Source organism: Antedon bifida, chromosome 7, assembly GCF_963402885.1.
Source record: "Antedon bifida chromosome 7, ecAntBifi1.1, whole genome shotgun sequence".
Taxonomy (NCBI): domain Eukaryota; kingdom Metazoa; phylum Echinodermata; class Crinoidea; order Comatulida; family Antedonidae; genus Antedon; species Antedon bifida.
The window spans coordinates 26,734,343-26,751,355 of NC_136232.1; the positions used below are offsets into that span (position 1 = coordinate 26,734,343).

A 17,013-nucleotide genomic window follows, 5' to 3' on the forward strand; every position below is an offset into this window, starting at 1 on the left:
AGTTTGTTAACTCAGAGTTTGCTCAAGTTTGCAAACTCAAATTTTGTTCAAGTTTACAAACTCAGAGTTAACTAAGAGTTTGCGAACTCAGAGTTTGCTCAAGTTTGCTAACTCAGAGTTTGCTTAAGTTTTGCAAACTCAAATCTGTATCTCAATTATCTTTCTGATCACGAGGATGTATTATGGTTTAACATCCATCAATTTGGGGTTTGTCTACCGCCTTTCTAATCACGTGAAGCTGTATCCGTCTAATCTATTATAATCGTATCTGTTTGCAATTCAACGATAAGTAATTTCTCCATATGGACAAATTGATTTGTAAAAATCCCGAAACGAAACGGTTCACTGATAAATCAGAACAAAGTTCATCAAAGTAGGGAAACGGACATTACTTGACAATTGAAGGTTCTCATTAAACAAAACGGTAATTCTTATATGTCCTGTATTAACTTGCTTAATGAAGACATTTTAATGAACAACATGAGGTGTAATGAGTGTGTTTACCAGGTGAAGATCATGTCATTTTTTTTCTGGCGAAAGTATCTCGACTCTTTTCGAATGACTTTTTTATCGATCTATTTTCATTTATTTGAAATAAAAAATCTATTTCTTTATATTAATTGAAACTTTTGAACTTTTTGAATAACTTTTTCTTTCTCTTCGGGTAATGTGGTCCATTAGAAGTAGACTTTTCCCATTCGCTTCTTCTGTTTCTGGTAACTTGTTTGGATTCGTTCCAAATTTCCAACCCAACACATTCTATGACAGTTATTTCAATGTCCATGTTCCTCAGCAACTTCACGCTCTAGTGATGTCTTATGTTTTAAATCATCGTTAGTTAGTCCAAGCGTGTACGTAACATTATTATGATTTCCGTTCATTATTCAGAGGCACTCAACGTATCGATGAACTTTAACAAAAATAGAAGATAATTAATAGTGTTAACATAAGATAACTTGCATGTTTAAAATGCATGATCAAACAAAATAAACGCGTATGACGTTGCTAAAACAATTAGAACACGAGGAAGTTATCAAAATGTTCGAATCATATCTATGCCTAGCGTAATGCAAAGTTACAAACAATGTGCCATAAAGCTTGCTCCCCCGCAGCGCAATGACGTAAGCGCAACGCAAGTAATTTGACCAATCACGATGAGATGGATCGTCCAAACTGTCGCTTGCGATTGGTTAATTCACTTGCGTTGCTCGTAGGCGTTGGGTCCAAGTGGCAACTAAGAAGTTTAAACCACGCGACACGCGTACTTAATATATAATCCCAGTATCTTTGCTTTGTGCTTACAAACCTAATATCCATAGTGTGCTACAGTGCTCCGCTATAACATTATGACGGAATGTTTTATAAAGTTTATTAAACGAACAATGAATTATTATCGGTAATGAATTCCTCGAGTTACATTTCTATTTATTAAACTGATTACTTCAATAAGTGCATGCTTATGATTAAGTATTTGAAAATGTTGAACTGATAACTTTATGAAAAATAGGTTAATAGAGACTAATAATAAGTCGAAGACAAAACGGATATCCTGTAATTAATAAATTGACTCGCGTATCGACTGAGAAATTAATTTAAAAATAACTCATAGTAACATATTTGTTACTTCCGTACATCAGAAATTCAATTCAATTAACTATGGGTTTGTAACCCTAGTCATATATTAGCTCCCATCGGACTTATTCGACAAATAACATACATTCGTAATTGTTATGATAAATATAAATAATAGGGGTACAGTACGTTATATTGAAAATATGTGAGTAATTAAAATAGACCAACTAAAGGGCAATGATTAAGATATAGAAATAGTTAATTATAGAATAATCAGTTTAGAATAATCAGCATTTATTGCATATCTAATATTTATTTCATTGGTAAAGTCAAAATTTACACTCATGAGTGAGACATACTTTGCGCTGTAACGGTAACTGGATTTAAACATTTCTTTTGATTATAGCGACACACATTCTTAAAAGGTGATTCGTTAGTATACATTACAATACAAAAAAAGAAAAGACATACATGTAAACAAAATCATTAAATATGTCTGCCATGAAATGATTGATTAATTTACACTTTAAATAGGCATTGAGGCCTTGGTAATGTAAACTTGTAATTGTATCAGTCTAGGCCCGTGAGCCCCTTGTAACATCTATCGGATATTACATTAGGTTCTCCCAGAGGAAGGCCGGTAGGTTCACTGTCCAGACATTTTACGCAATAATGTCTAGCCTAGAAATATAATGTATTATTTCCATGTGTTATTGAAATATGGCAATATCGTCTGTGTTTAATTACATTTATCCATTTACTATAACTGTTTAAAAAGTGTAGCTTAAATTCGAGCAGCAAACATCAATAACTTCACGTTTAAATTAATAATATTACCACGTATATGAATTAAACTCTGGTGGACATACTTTTAACTTTATGTCAAATGGTTCAACATAAGTTGTCGAATATAGAAAGTTATAACATATCTTTTATAAGTTAACAATATTATTTTATTGTAGTTTTTATCCTTTTCATCCCGGATTTTGTCTTCTGTCATCTGTTCTGCTCTTTTCCAATTTATGTTTTCTTTGGCGTCAGGTCTGTTAAAACAGTTTTCATCTAAGTCGTTTTTTGGACTGTTTCAGAGGTGTCCATTTGAGCGCTACTTTTTTTGTTATTCTGCATTTCTAATTTTTAATGAGAATTTAAACGATCTTTATGGCGTGCTATACATGGAATTGATATTAACTATGAATTGTACACTGATCGTGCAACCAGTTTAAAGCTTTGTCTACACTATCAAACTAGTTTGACAAAACAATTGAGATGTGCCCAAATATGGTAGTGATGATATGCTCAAATATGGTAGTGATATGACATCACCATGTCCATATATGGATACATCACATAGGCCTAAAGTTTGATAGTTTAGACAGAGCTTAAGAATCCTTGAAGATTCTACGCTTGATTTATATAGAATTAGTGAATGAATTCAAGAGAGACTCTCCACACATGTATACTCTATTGATATATGCCTTCTTCACGGTGAACTGAGATGTGTTATTCTGTCTATGAAGTATCGGATGCACTGACGTTTTCTTTGATCTTTGTTGAAGGGGTACTAAATTAATTTTCCATATACCTATTTGGAATAGCAGGACTTAAGATATTAAGTTCGTTCCCTAAAGACTATACTTGAAAGGTTGAAATTGTTTTATGTCTGCTATGATGATAAGCATTTATAATAGATATGATTGCATGGAAATAGGCCTACTATAAATATTCTGTAATGTAAATTAATAAGAAAATGTATGGAACGTCATAGAGTACATGCAATGAAGCGCGAAAAGTGCATAACGATTTAATCGTAATGAAGACATTGACTTTTGAGTGATATGCATGAGCACTCAAACTCGTTTGAGAAATATATTATAGTTGTGTTATTAATAGGCCTACACTAGTACTAGGCCTATAACTTCTCTCAGCACGTTGTACCTTCGCATTGACAAATAATAATAATTGATGATTAAACTTAAACCAACACTTATATATCCTACTTGTTCATACTTAACTAGAAATATACTTTCTAAATATATGGCTGGAGCCACGGGATTAGTATTCGGCTTAAAACCGTCCCTGTTGGGACGGCTATAGAGTTCTAATCGCTTCAGAACAATTCTGGTCTAGCCTAGCTCAGGAAACGTATAAGTACACAACACCCCCGTAGAGATTCGAACCAGAAGTGGATAGGAGGACACCTCCCTGGCAGCTGTCATCTCTATCTGTTACTACACGCAATTTCATAATATACACTGGTATTTATATCACTCTATATTCGTCTTGTTTCTATATACCGTATTATCGATTCATAGCACAATTCGAGATATGTGTGTATAATTACACACTTTTCCTCCAATTAATGATTTAACCTTCATATCAGTTATAATGCTTTCATTTACAGTCTATTTTCAGCACACGTGATAGCTTATGATTTGTCACATTGTAATATTAGATCCTAATAACAACTAAACCCTTCAATTGAAAGGCATTATCATTATACTGTACTATTCTTTTAAGACTACATTATGTAGGCCTATTACATAGCAGTTTCTTTGCGACACTATTCAGCGGATACATGGTATCTTTTAAAACTATACAGCCAACCGCCAAGGGACACATAAGGGGTGGGGTTACTTTGTTTGGTCCCAAAAGTTTTCTCCTAATAATAATATTATATTGTATTATTTTCCAGAAAATTGTATGACACTTTATAATGACTCAGGAGAAAAAATCGCTGAATCTTTGCCTTTCCTCGAATATGTAAATACATTGTTTGTAAGAATTGGAAAGAGATGTAGTCATAAATTAAAACAAGTCATATTACCATACAAAAGTGTGTCTGTCTACAAAGTGCATGATGTATGGTGAACTAAAAACTTGCATATTCATCATAAAAGTGCACTTAGACCATATTTCTCTATAATTAGACAGATCCCAAGAAACCATAGACACACTGACTAACAATGCGTTTACACACATACCCCGTGGCTCTATAACAGAATTATACATCAAAAAAGACCTTGAAATTGATACAATTCTATCAAAATGCCACATTTAATAATCAAATAAAATGACAATACTACAAAAAAACTGTTGTTCGTACAATAAAATATTTTAGTGATGGTACAATTTATGTCACAACGTGACTTCTATTTCCTGTCATCCTACTTTTACGCCATTTAAATTAATTTTTGTAATAATTCATAATTTTGTAAATCAATCTCGTTAAGAACAACCAAAAGCAACCGATTGGTGTATAACAATAAATAATACAAAGCTTTTTCAGTCAGACAAATCATACTTTTTTTGTCAGACTAGTTTGATAGTGTAGACAGAGCTTTAGTTGAAAGGAAATTTATTACATATTATTTCATGTTGCTTTGCAGATTTGTTTACTTAAAAAAAAAAATTAGTTATGACGTGCCGTGTTGTTTATTGATTTAAATAAAATTGCATGAATATCATAAAAGTACAATGTTGGCAAAGGTACAGATATAACTAATTTTTTCAATGATTACTTACCGTGAAGGTTTTAAAATGTCAATTTTAATGAAGTCAGGCTTATAATAATCGCAAGAAATTCATGTAAGTTTCAGATTGTTTAAACTATTTATTGTCTGTTGTTTTACTGTAATAATAAAATGAATTTATTTTAATGGATATGGATATTGTCATTCATCCAGGTAGTTATATCGTGACTTTATGTTGACAAAGTTTAAAACAAACTATGTGTATATTCATCCCTTCGCAAAAACATAATTTCTATATCTTAGTTCCCAATGCAATGTACGCAAGGATTTTAAACGCAAGTAAAATTGACCAATCACAATCAACAGATCAATGTTAGATATTGAACTGGTTTAAAATATTTGAATTCGGGTACGTCCTTGCGGATATTAATAAATCTTATTTACAACAATATTAATATCCACCCATACATTTATTGTCCTTAATTATTTCGTATTTATAAACTTCCTGTGAATAATAGCTAATTTTCATAAACATAATTTCGCTGATACATTGTAGATAAACGAGATGAGTGTTTATAGTTCCGCTATACCGCTATCTCAACTCTATTATAACTTACCTAATGGCTTTCCATTGAACTTCAGTATACTGCCAATAATTTATTGAAAGCTAATAAAAAGTAATTTTAGGCAATTTTATCAGAATAACAAACGTTAATACAATTGGGCTCCGGATGTTTCTCCCTGTTTTGTCACGGAGGATCCACCGAATTTCGTGAATCTGCACGTAACTACAAGGGATTTTAAACGTGTATTTATTTATAGCGCATACAGTCAGTTCACCCACTGAACACATATCCCTATCCCTTGATTGGTTTCGCATTTTTCGCCTCACAAAAAGTAGATAAAAATATGATCTCTCGTAAATTGTGAAAGTAACTAAGACCTATAGTTATTCAAATAAACACATTTTTTAACGGTTTGGTAAGGGTGCTAGGCCGGCTAAAAGAACAGGTACAGATACACGACTACCTTGACAAAAACAAGCAACTATTATTAATTATTACTACATTTTAATTTTGAGTTCGTGTTATTTATCGATAATTACTACCAACGTTAGTGACTTATCTCAGTTATTGTCTAGGTTACACACTTCTTTGTTTGCCACACGTTTTTAAATTTAATATGCTGCCACCTATCTGTCTGTAAAAGTTTCACTGCCATTAGAGGGCGACAGTTTAATCGATAAACATTTCAAATTCGAGATGAAGATTCTCTTTCCGTTTTCTTATTTCTTTATTTATAATAAGATAAAAAGCCACTTACTTCATCTTATTAATTTTTCGATATACATATTTTTAGTTGATTTATGTATATCATGTGATTTGGTTTTGACGGCAATAGGACGTCTAGGCCATACATGTTGAATCTACTGCAAGAGAAGGACGTCTTGGCCCTATATTGCATATATACAGTTTTTTTTTATGGAGTAATAGGTATAAATGTACAGCATAATATGCGAGGTATTCCTACTTTCAACTGTATTATGTTGATTGAATTAGCTGATGAATGTTGGAAGTAGTTTTTTCCCCTTTTATCTATTTATTTTCTTACTTGTGCTGCCACCTATGTTATTCTAACTTTTAGTTGTCTGACGTTAAGCGTGAGAGGGCGATGTACTAGTATTTTAATAAGGCAATTTACTGTAGAGTATTAGTGGCAGTATTAATAACAGATTTTAATAAGTCTTTTGTAAACAATACCGTAAAGTATACACCTAAGTACTTCTATTGATCATAGAAAATGATGATGAAGATTGTCTGGTGTTCTTTAGGAACGTATTAATAACTGAGATAAAGAGACAAAGTCGCCAACGAGTTAATTCGTGTGGCACAATAATTGATAGTGATTAGCAAATGTGTGGATGACGACCATTCATGTTTGACTGCTGCACTAGTAAGGATATGTATAACATTACAGTACATCTTAGCGATTGGTTCACACTAGGACGCAACGCAAGGACGTAACGCTACGTAAAGCGTGGTTCCCACTAGCGACGCAACGCAAGGACGTAACGCAACGCAAGTGAATTGACCAATCACAAGCGATGGCTTATTCGCTTGTGATTGCTAACTGTCTATAACTTCGCTTGTCATTGGTTGAAACGCTTGCGTCTACTCACGTTCTAGTGGGAACCAAGCTTTAGTGATTTGACCTACCACAAGCGATGGATTATTCGAGCAGTTGCCGTCATTGGTCAACTCGCTTGCGTTGTGCGTACGTCCTTGCGTTGCGTCTCTAGAGAGAACCACGCTTAAAGACGCAACGCAATCACGGCCCGGTGGATCGTCCGAACTGTGTCGCTTGTGATTGCATTGATCAACTCACTGCCTGCGTCGTTGCGTTGGCGTCCTAGTGGGAACCACGCTTTAAAAATGAACTGGACTTCGTGTAAGATTTAACAGAATGTAACTAACACGTTATGAACTGTCTGTTCACACGAATTTAGATTGTTGATTACTGTTGAAACTGAAAATCTTATTTTTACGATTTCCTTTACTATTTTGTTTGTGTAGACGTTTTGATAATTAAAAGTCTACAACATCCACTCCCATCCTTCCTCAAACTTATATATTTCGGAGCAGCTTGTTGGGTGAGGCCTGATTAATAATTATCATTGTGAAATTCATACAAAAACAAATGTATGCTTATACTAGCATGTTGGCTACGCAATCGATAATTTTCATTTACGAAAAATAAAATAAGATTTTTTAAAAGGTTGTGCATTTTAAATGAGATGTTAAAACACTGGTTAAATTACATATCCATATACTTAATATAACGTATACCGTTTTACACTCTGTACCGTGTGTTTTTATTGATATCAACTATGTTAAAGGCTTTTAAAGCGAAAAATTATTATCGATCGGTGGTTAAAACGAGCATTACAGATTTACAGCGAAATAGACACAATCACGCAGTGAACGGAGTAGACAGGTTAATCAATAGTACTAGCTAAATTGGGTAGAATTAGCAGCAGTAATTCCATGTATTACCCAATAGTCATGTTATTAGCTTAATGCAATTTGATCATCGGTAGACTATGCGCATGTCATGTACGTTATGGAAACACCATCCACAAAAAAAGGTACAACGTGATGCGCACGCGCGTGATGCGCACATACGTGTGATGCGCGCACGTTCAGTTTTCATCACGATAACAAATTTGTGTCTCTGTGCATACGATAAACGAAGATAAATGATAGGCCTAGGCCTACTAGCTACCTAAGCTGGACGTGATTTTGATGTTGACAAAATCTGAAACTGATAATCTTATTATAGGCAATGTGGATCAATAAACGTCAGGGCTGACTTCCTCGTAGGCGAGAGAGACACGTCGATGCGCAGCATGACCTGTCCAACGGTAACAAACTATTCCTCGTACTTATTCATTCTGTGTGCGTCCGTTGCTATTAGGGCTTTTAGAAGATGTCGGTGTGGAATGATATACAACACATAATCTAAGAAAATGTGCTTGATTTTAAGAAAAAACAAGCTACTTAAGTTAAGATTTCCTGCCGTACTTATTTCAACCCCAGTCGGCTATGAAATAACGCAGACGGTGATCTGATAAAGAGTATTTTAAACCCGTTTAAAGACCACGTGTCAAATATCTGACTAGGATTGTTCTATGTTTTTTAATATTCGTAATCTGCATTTAATGTTGGTTGTTGTTAAATGCTTTTGGATAATATAACACAGAAGGAACATTGAATATTATTGTATTTACATTATAACGTATCCATATACATTAGATACAAAACAGTATAAAATATAATATAGACATTCAAGACAAAAAAATAAAAGTATCTATAGACATTTAACACAAACCATTATAAAGTATCTCAGACATTAAACACAAAACAGTGTAACGTATATAAAAATTAAAAACAAAACAGTATATAGACATTCAAGACAAGAAAATAAAAATTATCTATAGACATTCAACACAAAATTAATATTATAAAGTCTATGGACATTTACATAAAACAGTATTACTATCATGTATATAGACATTCAAGACAAAAACTAAAAAGTGTCTATAGACATTTAATACAAAACTGGAAAGTATCTATAGACACTCAGCAAAAAACATTACAAAGTATCTATAGACATTCAACACGGAACATCAACGTATTCCACTTTAATAACAATGCGACTCATTTTAATATTTTAGACTGTATGATAAAGAACGCATATGCTGTACTACCGTATTCTATCATATTATTTATTCATTGTTAAAACGAGGACGACATGTTTTTTCGACAAAATCGCTGTCAAAGTTGGCCTACATGTAAACATATCTTTTTTTAAATACTTCAACGTGTGACAATCACTTACATTATAAATGAACTAAATGGATACAGCATCTAATTTAGAAGACAGATAGGTTGGCGACTCTCATAGACCATTTCTTTATGAAACAAAATTATTATGGCAGTTACAATCAATTTGTTAGAAGTTGTTCATTTCGGATCATGGGTGTTCTTTACTGCAACACCATGTTTTTCTGATTTAATTCAAACGCCTACAGCAAGTTTCTTCACCACAAACTTTTCTCACCTTTAAAAACAGGTATGTTGGTGGTGGACGCCCACGGCGTATGTTGCGAAGCGTTATACTGTGATGAGTACGTTACCCACAACAACACACACTCATTTCGATCTTTACATATCTCCATTTATTTAATGTTCTATGTTAGTGGAATTTTGTGTCGAGACTCCAATGTTTGTTGTCGGTTTCTTATAGATATAGCGGTGGACAAATGTGTTTGTTTTCCAATCTCACATTATCATTTAATCTACGTTCACATGGAGCCCGGATTGAGTTCGGTGGCTGGATGGAACGTTGGACTACGTTACGTTTTTTTCGACAACACACATACGTTTGTACGGAATACGAAATTCGTTAAAAATAAACAGCAAGCTATGTTGGCAAGCGCTTATCATTGGTCAAATTAATTACGTTGCGCCATACGTCGTGCGTTACGTCCTACGTTACGTCCATAGTGGAAACCAAACTTACACACTACATGTTTCTCACGATTGTTTTCGTTCCGCTAGACTGGAAATATAGATTCAAATGTCGGAATGGTCTAGCAGCCGGATTTTGCTTAGTATTGCCGTATCGTCAAAACATGTAGGTACTGTCAAACTGTTGGCACAATCGGATGACATTAGTACATCATGAATTCTGTCAGCAGACAAAACAGGAACTAAATTGAATTATACCGGGTGTTGTTGAGGATGCGAACTGAAGGATGTTAATTGCAACTTGTGACTTTTTCCGACAGAAAATGAAACATAAAATTTGAAAATCATAAACATATGCAAGTCAGACCACAAATGAGGCTTAAAATAGTATTTGTAAGTTGTTAAATGGTAGACACACGTTTAGACGTCTGTAAATCAATAACGTGTATCCGGTAGTCAGCTTATATAGGTTAATGCAGAAATTGAAAGAATAATTGGTAAATTTATTTAAACGGATGATAAAATGAGATTTGCCCTTTAACGTTGACTTTTATATACATTTAAATGACAGCAATATGGTTTTACAACTTCCATAATATTATGTTTAAAAGTACACACATGTCTACGTGGTCATGCGCATCTTATATATTATATTGGCTCCATCTAAAGCTCTGTCTACACTATCAAACTTTATGTGACAAAGAAAGTTATGTGCCTATATATGGACATGATGATGTAATATCACTACCGTATTAGGACTATCACTACCGTATTTGAGCACATCACACTTTTTTTGTTTGATGGTGTAGACAGAGCTTAAGTATGACATTTCGTTTTTATCAAAAATCAGATAAAGATGACCTTTATGCGTTTGGATTGCGCACGCGCAGTGCATCGCGTTAGAAACGAAAACGCCTTTGTTTTATAACACTGTACACAATTTATACTCAATTATACAGAAAGAGCGAGAAAAGCCGTCATTTAATATGTTCTTAATTCATGTCATAACATACCTCGTTAAAACATTCCGTTTAGGAATACAGTTATAGTATTACATGCGGTTTTATAGTCTGCTGGTTGGCGCGCTATTCGCCTGTTGTGTGGTCTCCAGTCAGTATCCAATTATGTTCATTATCAAGTTTAACGTTTGAAAATGAATTTGTTGTTAATTTTGTGATTGAAGTAATTAACGCGACCACCCACCAAGATCAACACTTATAGCGTAACAAAATTATGTGACGTGATGATCGCCGCAACTGACCCGTTGACCAGGCACGTCACGTAAACAAGCAGGTTTTAGGAAGTTTGGGTTCGTGTTTCAATCGAAAATAATTGTTTCTCTTTAATTATTGCCTATCATACAACAATATTTCCAGTTGCTTTAAAGGGAGAGTGCCTCTTTTATATTAATATACATATTATTAATTTGAGTTTGATTCAAATTCGCGCGTCACTTAGAGGGCGGTATATTAGACACACCCACATCCAGGGTCTTTGGTAACGTAATTATAATGTTAATACATTCTGCGGTTTTACTGTAATATCATAATTGTACTGCACTTTAAAAGGTTCCGCCGAACCCACGTTGATTCCAACACAAACCAGGAAAAGATTATCGTGGTGATTGCGATCGTCCTTCGTCAAACTTTAATCAATTCTGCCAAAATACAGAATTGTTGAATAAAATCTTGATATATAGGGCCACTGACCTGGTATTTAATAATTATATAGTTGCTTTAAGCTCTGTCTACACTATCAAACTTTATGTGATAAAAAATGTGATGTGAACATATATGGACATGATGATGTCATATCACAACCATATTTGGGCATCACTACCATATTTGGGCACATCACACTTTTTTGTCAAATTAGTTTGATAGTGTAGACAGAGCTTTACATAAACCTGAACATCATTAATAATATCACCTCAGTCCGTGGAAAAAAACCGTGCGGCCAAATATTCTCGAATAATACTTACTTCCCCTGCTAGGAAAGCGGATGTTCGTGTTAGACAAGACCTTGTGCCTTTCGTGCTCCACCACCTGGGGTATTACTCCTGCGTGCTTGACCGGGTTTACTGATTGGGCCTCGGGTTTCGCTCCAAGGATCGCACCACCTCAGAATTTACCTTGATAATTAAAAACACACCTTTACCTGTTTGACAACATCCAAATAATTATTTCTCAACGAAATAATTTCAGCATGAATGTGAAACGAATACTATACTCAACATGACTGATACTGATTTGACTGATACTGATTTTTGTATGAAAAAATATACAGTATAAATATTCTGCTGATTTTAATTGAATTGAATATAATAAATTTTCTTTCGTATATTTTTCGTATCATATTGTTCCATTACCTATCATATATCATTTGGCCATATTTTATTTCGCCATTTCAAATTACACGGAGGTTTTGCACAGACAAACTTACATAACATTATGAGAAAAATAGAAAAGAATTCAGATTACACACAGAAGAGGAAGGGAAAGTTGAGTGAAGTCGTCAAAGCTTGGTCCACGCTTGGGCGCGACGTAGGCACAACGCAAGTGAGTTGACCAATGGCAATTCGGGTGATCTATTGCGTCGTGGTTGCTGGTCAACACATTGCGCTGCGCTTTCGCCGTCCTAATGCTTGGTTCCCACTTGGGACGCAACACAAGGACGTAACGCAACGTAAGTGAGCTGACCAATCACACGCGATGGATGGATTATCCAAACTGTCGCTTGTCATTGGTCAACTCGCTTGCGTTGCGTTTACGTCCTTGCGTTACGTCCTAGTGGGAACTAAGCTTTACGTTGCGTCCAAATGGAAACCAAGCTAGTAGAAATGTGTATATAAAGCTGCAATTACTACTGTGCGGCGGCACGTTTGATAATTATCTCACAATTTCAGAATATGAGAGGAAAACTCCAATTTCAGTTTTTATTGAAAATGTCATCAGTGGAGTTAGGGATGTAAAAGATAGATGGTTATTCACCCCGTGTGTTGTATCCACTAATTACTTACTTGTCATTCTAATTGGTGACATTTAACTTTACTTAAATGCTCTTTATTGAATTATATTCTTGATATATAACTTGAAGGTGGAAAGGGCTTCGTTTGGTGAGTTTGTCGTCCTTAAATACCAATGAAATGAAAAAATGAATGGTTAAAAAAATGAATGGTTAAAAAAATGAATGGTTAAAAAAATGAATGGTTAAAAAAATGAATGGTTAAAAAAATGAATGGTTAAAAAAATGAATGGTTAAAAAAATGAATGGTTAAAAAAATGAATGGTTAAAGTCACCTTATAGGTCTATCATCAGCTATCAATTTACCAAAAAAAAAAACGAGAATCATAAAAATGTTAAAACATCATCACCGTCTCATAAAGTGAATTTTGGATTTAGAATATGCATCGCGTTTCGTTTTATGATCTAAAAAACATTGGTCATAATTCAAGCTATGTAAATGAATATCCAGCGGCCAATCCTATTTATGGTACATTGTAATGAATTAGTTATACCCGGTTAGTAGTCAGGGAGATTTAAACGTATCGTGGAAATGAAGTTTCGTGAAAGTATTGCTTTAGGCATATTCATTATAACGATCTTAATAAATTCAGTTAAATATTTATTAACGTGCGTACGTGTGGGTGCGTATGACCGCTCTTCATCCATTTGGATGTTATTACGTTAATCTAATTCCGATATAACAAAATAAATACATTTTAAGGTTAATTGAGACACTAATGAATGTCGAATGGTGACCGATCAAGTAAGTACTTAAGTAAGTACTTTATATCGATCCACTAGCTAACATCTTTTCTTTATGTAACATTGCACTGTGTAATTAATACCATTCTGAGACGAGAACTTGCAACCTTTTTTATCTCATGGGAAAAATACGAAGGCAATTAACGTATAGAAAAGTATGTTGTATTTGAAAAACAATTTTCTGACGCTCATTCAAAGTGCTAGGCTTAATTTACTAATTCAATAACACGATGCCAATCATACAAGACCATGTAGGATGGTTCTTATACTTCCGAGATTTTGGGTTAATTCCGAATATTAAATTCCACCTTGAAAATTATTTTGTGTTTAAATCAGATTAAAAATCCAATGATTTGAACAAAGGTTGTTGTGATATTAGAAGAAAGTGCTATCGAACTACAGGCGTATCTAAGGACGCAGCGTAATGACGTAAACGCAACTTATTTGTAATTTGACTAATCACGACGCGATAAATGATGATTCATCGCGCTGTGATTGGCGTTGCGCGTGCGTTGCGTTGCGCTTGCGTTGCGTTGGGAACCAAGCTTTACAATTCGACCAATGTAAATGTATCGTATGACAAAAGGATTGTGGAAATGGAAGAAAGCGTCATCGAACTTGACGGTATCAAAATACTGACATACTACCTTCCTACCTACCTTATTGTTCGTTCATCCAAAAAGGAAGTAGATAATGGAAAGAAATAATCTACCAATGCACAATGCAAATTCTAGAAAAACACTCAATTTGTAAGAGGAAATTCTTTGATTTGTTAAACTAACAAACGTCGTTATAAAAAGCTTTTTTCGTCAACATCTGGACAGCAGTTCATATGCTGCCGCTGACTTGCACTAGTTATCGCTATCCAAATTAAATTAAATCTAATTTAATTTTATAATTCAATCGTGAGTACCATACTGCTGGTGTAAACGTCTAATAAACGCGGCCTGATGTGCTTTTAATGTGTTCGGATTTATATGACCTACTTGGTGTTACAGATAGGACTATTTTTACTGACATTTTTACCTTTATTTCACCAAAAGGTTCTTGAAATCACGGGAAGAAATTAGTGTTTTATATACGGTTGTAAAATTTCCTTGAACCACGAGAAATGAGTGTAAAACGCGTTTTCGAATTAAGCGACGCGATGCAAACGACCGACGAGGAGAAAAAAGTGTGCGTTGAGCGCGCGACCACCGTCTTTATCGTATATAGAATTGAAAGGAAAAAGGAGCATAAATCGTTAGTCTTTAATCGGCGTACAAAATACGTATATTATTAACTCTGTAGGGCGTCAACGTTCGCGTCAAGAAGGGTAACATTGACTAGTGTATATTTCGGCTTAGTTGTGTCTCTTAAAATACAATGCTGATCCTTTCATGCCTTTCGACACAATGATCTATCGTAATTTAATTAAAGAATATAATGCAATTGAACTGTGTTCCCGGTTTTTCATTGTTAAACTGTAATTGAATTTTGGATAAACAGTCCTGATTGATGATAGATTGTATGATGAGCTAAGCTTAGAAAATCCTTAGCTTTGTTCGTCTGAATCTAAAGCAGACGATACGATCTGGGCAAACAGTCACGTGAACAATGAATTAGAACAGGTACAACTGATTTGCCGCCACTTTTTGTTGTATATTGACATTTAAGACGAGATGAATCGGCGACATTTGTGTTATTTTTCTATCGGAATTAGTCATTTCAAATTGCAATACATTGTGATGCATAGTTTGTAGAGCATGTATTGCGAACAATTAAACATTCTAAAGAACCGACGGTCGTTCAACTTGAGGCATTCAATTTATTTGAATTGTAATATTTATGAGGACTGTTTGAAATGAGGCGTTTAAATAATATATTTCGTTTACAGATATTGAGAAACGCTTGATGACTTTCTAATAGTGTATAGTTCGTTGCTTTTATGTCGCAGACTCGACTGGCATAAGTTACAAACTCTTGTTACAAATAACTCAGCCATCTGCTTTGTGTGTAAGAAAACAATTTACATGAAACTAATTCCAATATGTTTTTTATTTGTTGAACTAGCTTGCCAGCCTGCAGCAGAACATGATGTAGCGTGACAAATACATGTTAGTGGTTTTTAAACAACAACCCTCACATTGAGGAGGTAAATTACACGATTTAAACATTTTTTTTCATCGTATTGTTTGTCTCAAATCGGTGCCCATTAACTAATAGATATGCCTTTGTAAAATTACAATTTTTCGCAGACATACTATGCGTTATTGGCAAGTACAAGTATATGTTGTTGATATCTTGATTGCAAGGTACTACTTCTAACAGATACAGTGAACTTCTGGTTTAATATAAGGCTATATAAATATGTTATGTTGAACGGGTTGACCTGTCGGCGTATTTCCCCCAGATCTCTGAAAAGTTCGCTCGTCCGTACACTTATACCAGTCTCAAACTACATTTCTAATTTTCGGCAACTCCCGCTTGTTTTTGCTTATAGTGTTATCAGTATTTATTGGAAAAAATGTATATTGTGTATTTATGAAACGCCTTTTTGCCATGGCGTGTCGATGAACTGAATTATAAGTGATCAGTTGTATTAACGGAACACGCGTACACTTTCACCCATTAACAACGCATTTATATTCACATCACATCCGGTTTACGTGATGTTTAAATCAATCAACCTAATTCATGTAAGAGAATACATTAGGAGTATAGCAACATGGATGAATACTGACACTGTTACAACTGTTAAAACATGCATTGCCGTTTGCATTGCATTCCCCGGAGGTTGACTGCCACACCCGGCTAATGAATTACGTACATTGCTAAACGTCGATCCCCCGTTTACATTACATTCCCCGAGGGAACGTTGGATGCCACACCCGGCTAATCAATTACTGGCAGGATAAATTTCCTTTATGTATTATCATCATTTTCATCATAATCAACCTGATCATGATCATCAAGATCATCGTATCATCGTCAAGTTGATCATCGTTTTAATTGTTGTCTTTGTCCTCGGTTTTCTTTCCACATCTATATATGATTGTTTAACACGTTTGTTCATCTTTATATACATGATGTACACATATTTTAATTACATAGAAAATGCCATGAATCATCAGTGCCGGTCGTATGGTAAGGGATACAAAGTGCAAAGCAGCATAGTCTAATTGTGAGTA

At 34.4% G+C, this 17,013-nt stretch overlaps 2 protein-coding genes across 2 annotated transcripts in view; both read left to right on the forward strand.

The window, feature by feature from the left end:
* Positions 1-7,065, forward strand: part of LOC144847417 (uncharacterized) — a 167,219-nt gene extending 160,154 nt beyond the window's left edge. The window contains exon 4 of the transcript XR_013613738.1: positions 7,050-7,065. The gene's annotated coding sequence lies outside the window, so the exon portion shown is untranslated. The remainder of the gene's footprint in view (positions 1-7,049) is intronic.
* Positions 1-16,541, forward strand: part of LOC144847424 (E3 ubiquitin-protein ligase TRIM71-like) — a 117,680-nt gene extending 101,139 nt beyond the window's left edge. Inside the window, exon 2 of the mRNA XM_078703779.1 lies at positions 16,527-16,541. The gene's annotated coding sequence lies outside the window, so the exon portion shown is untranslated. The remainder of the gene's footprint in view (positions 1-16,526) is intronic.
* The last annotated feature ends 472 nt before the right edge of the window (positions 16,542-17,013 follow it).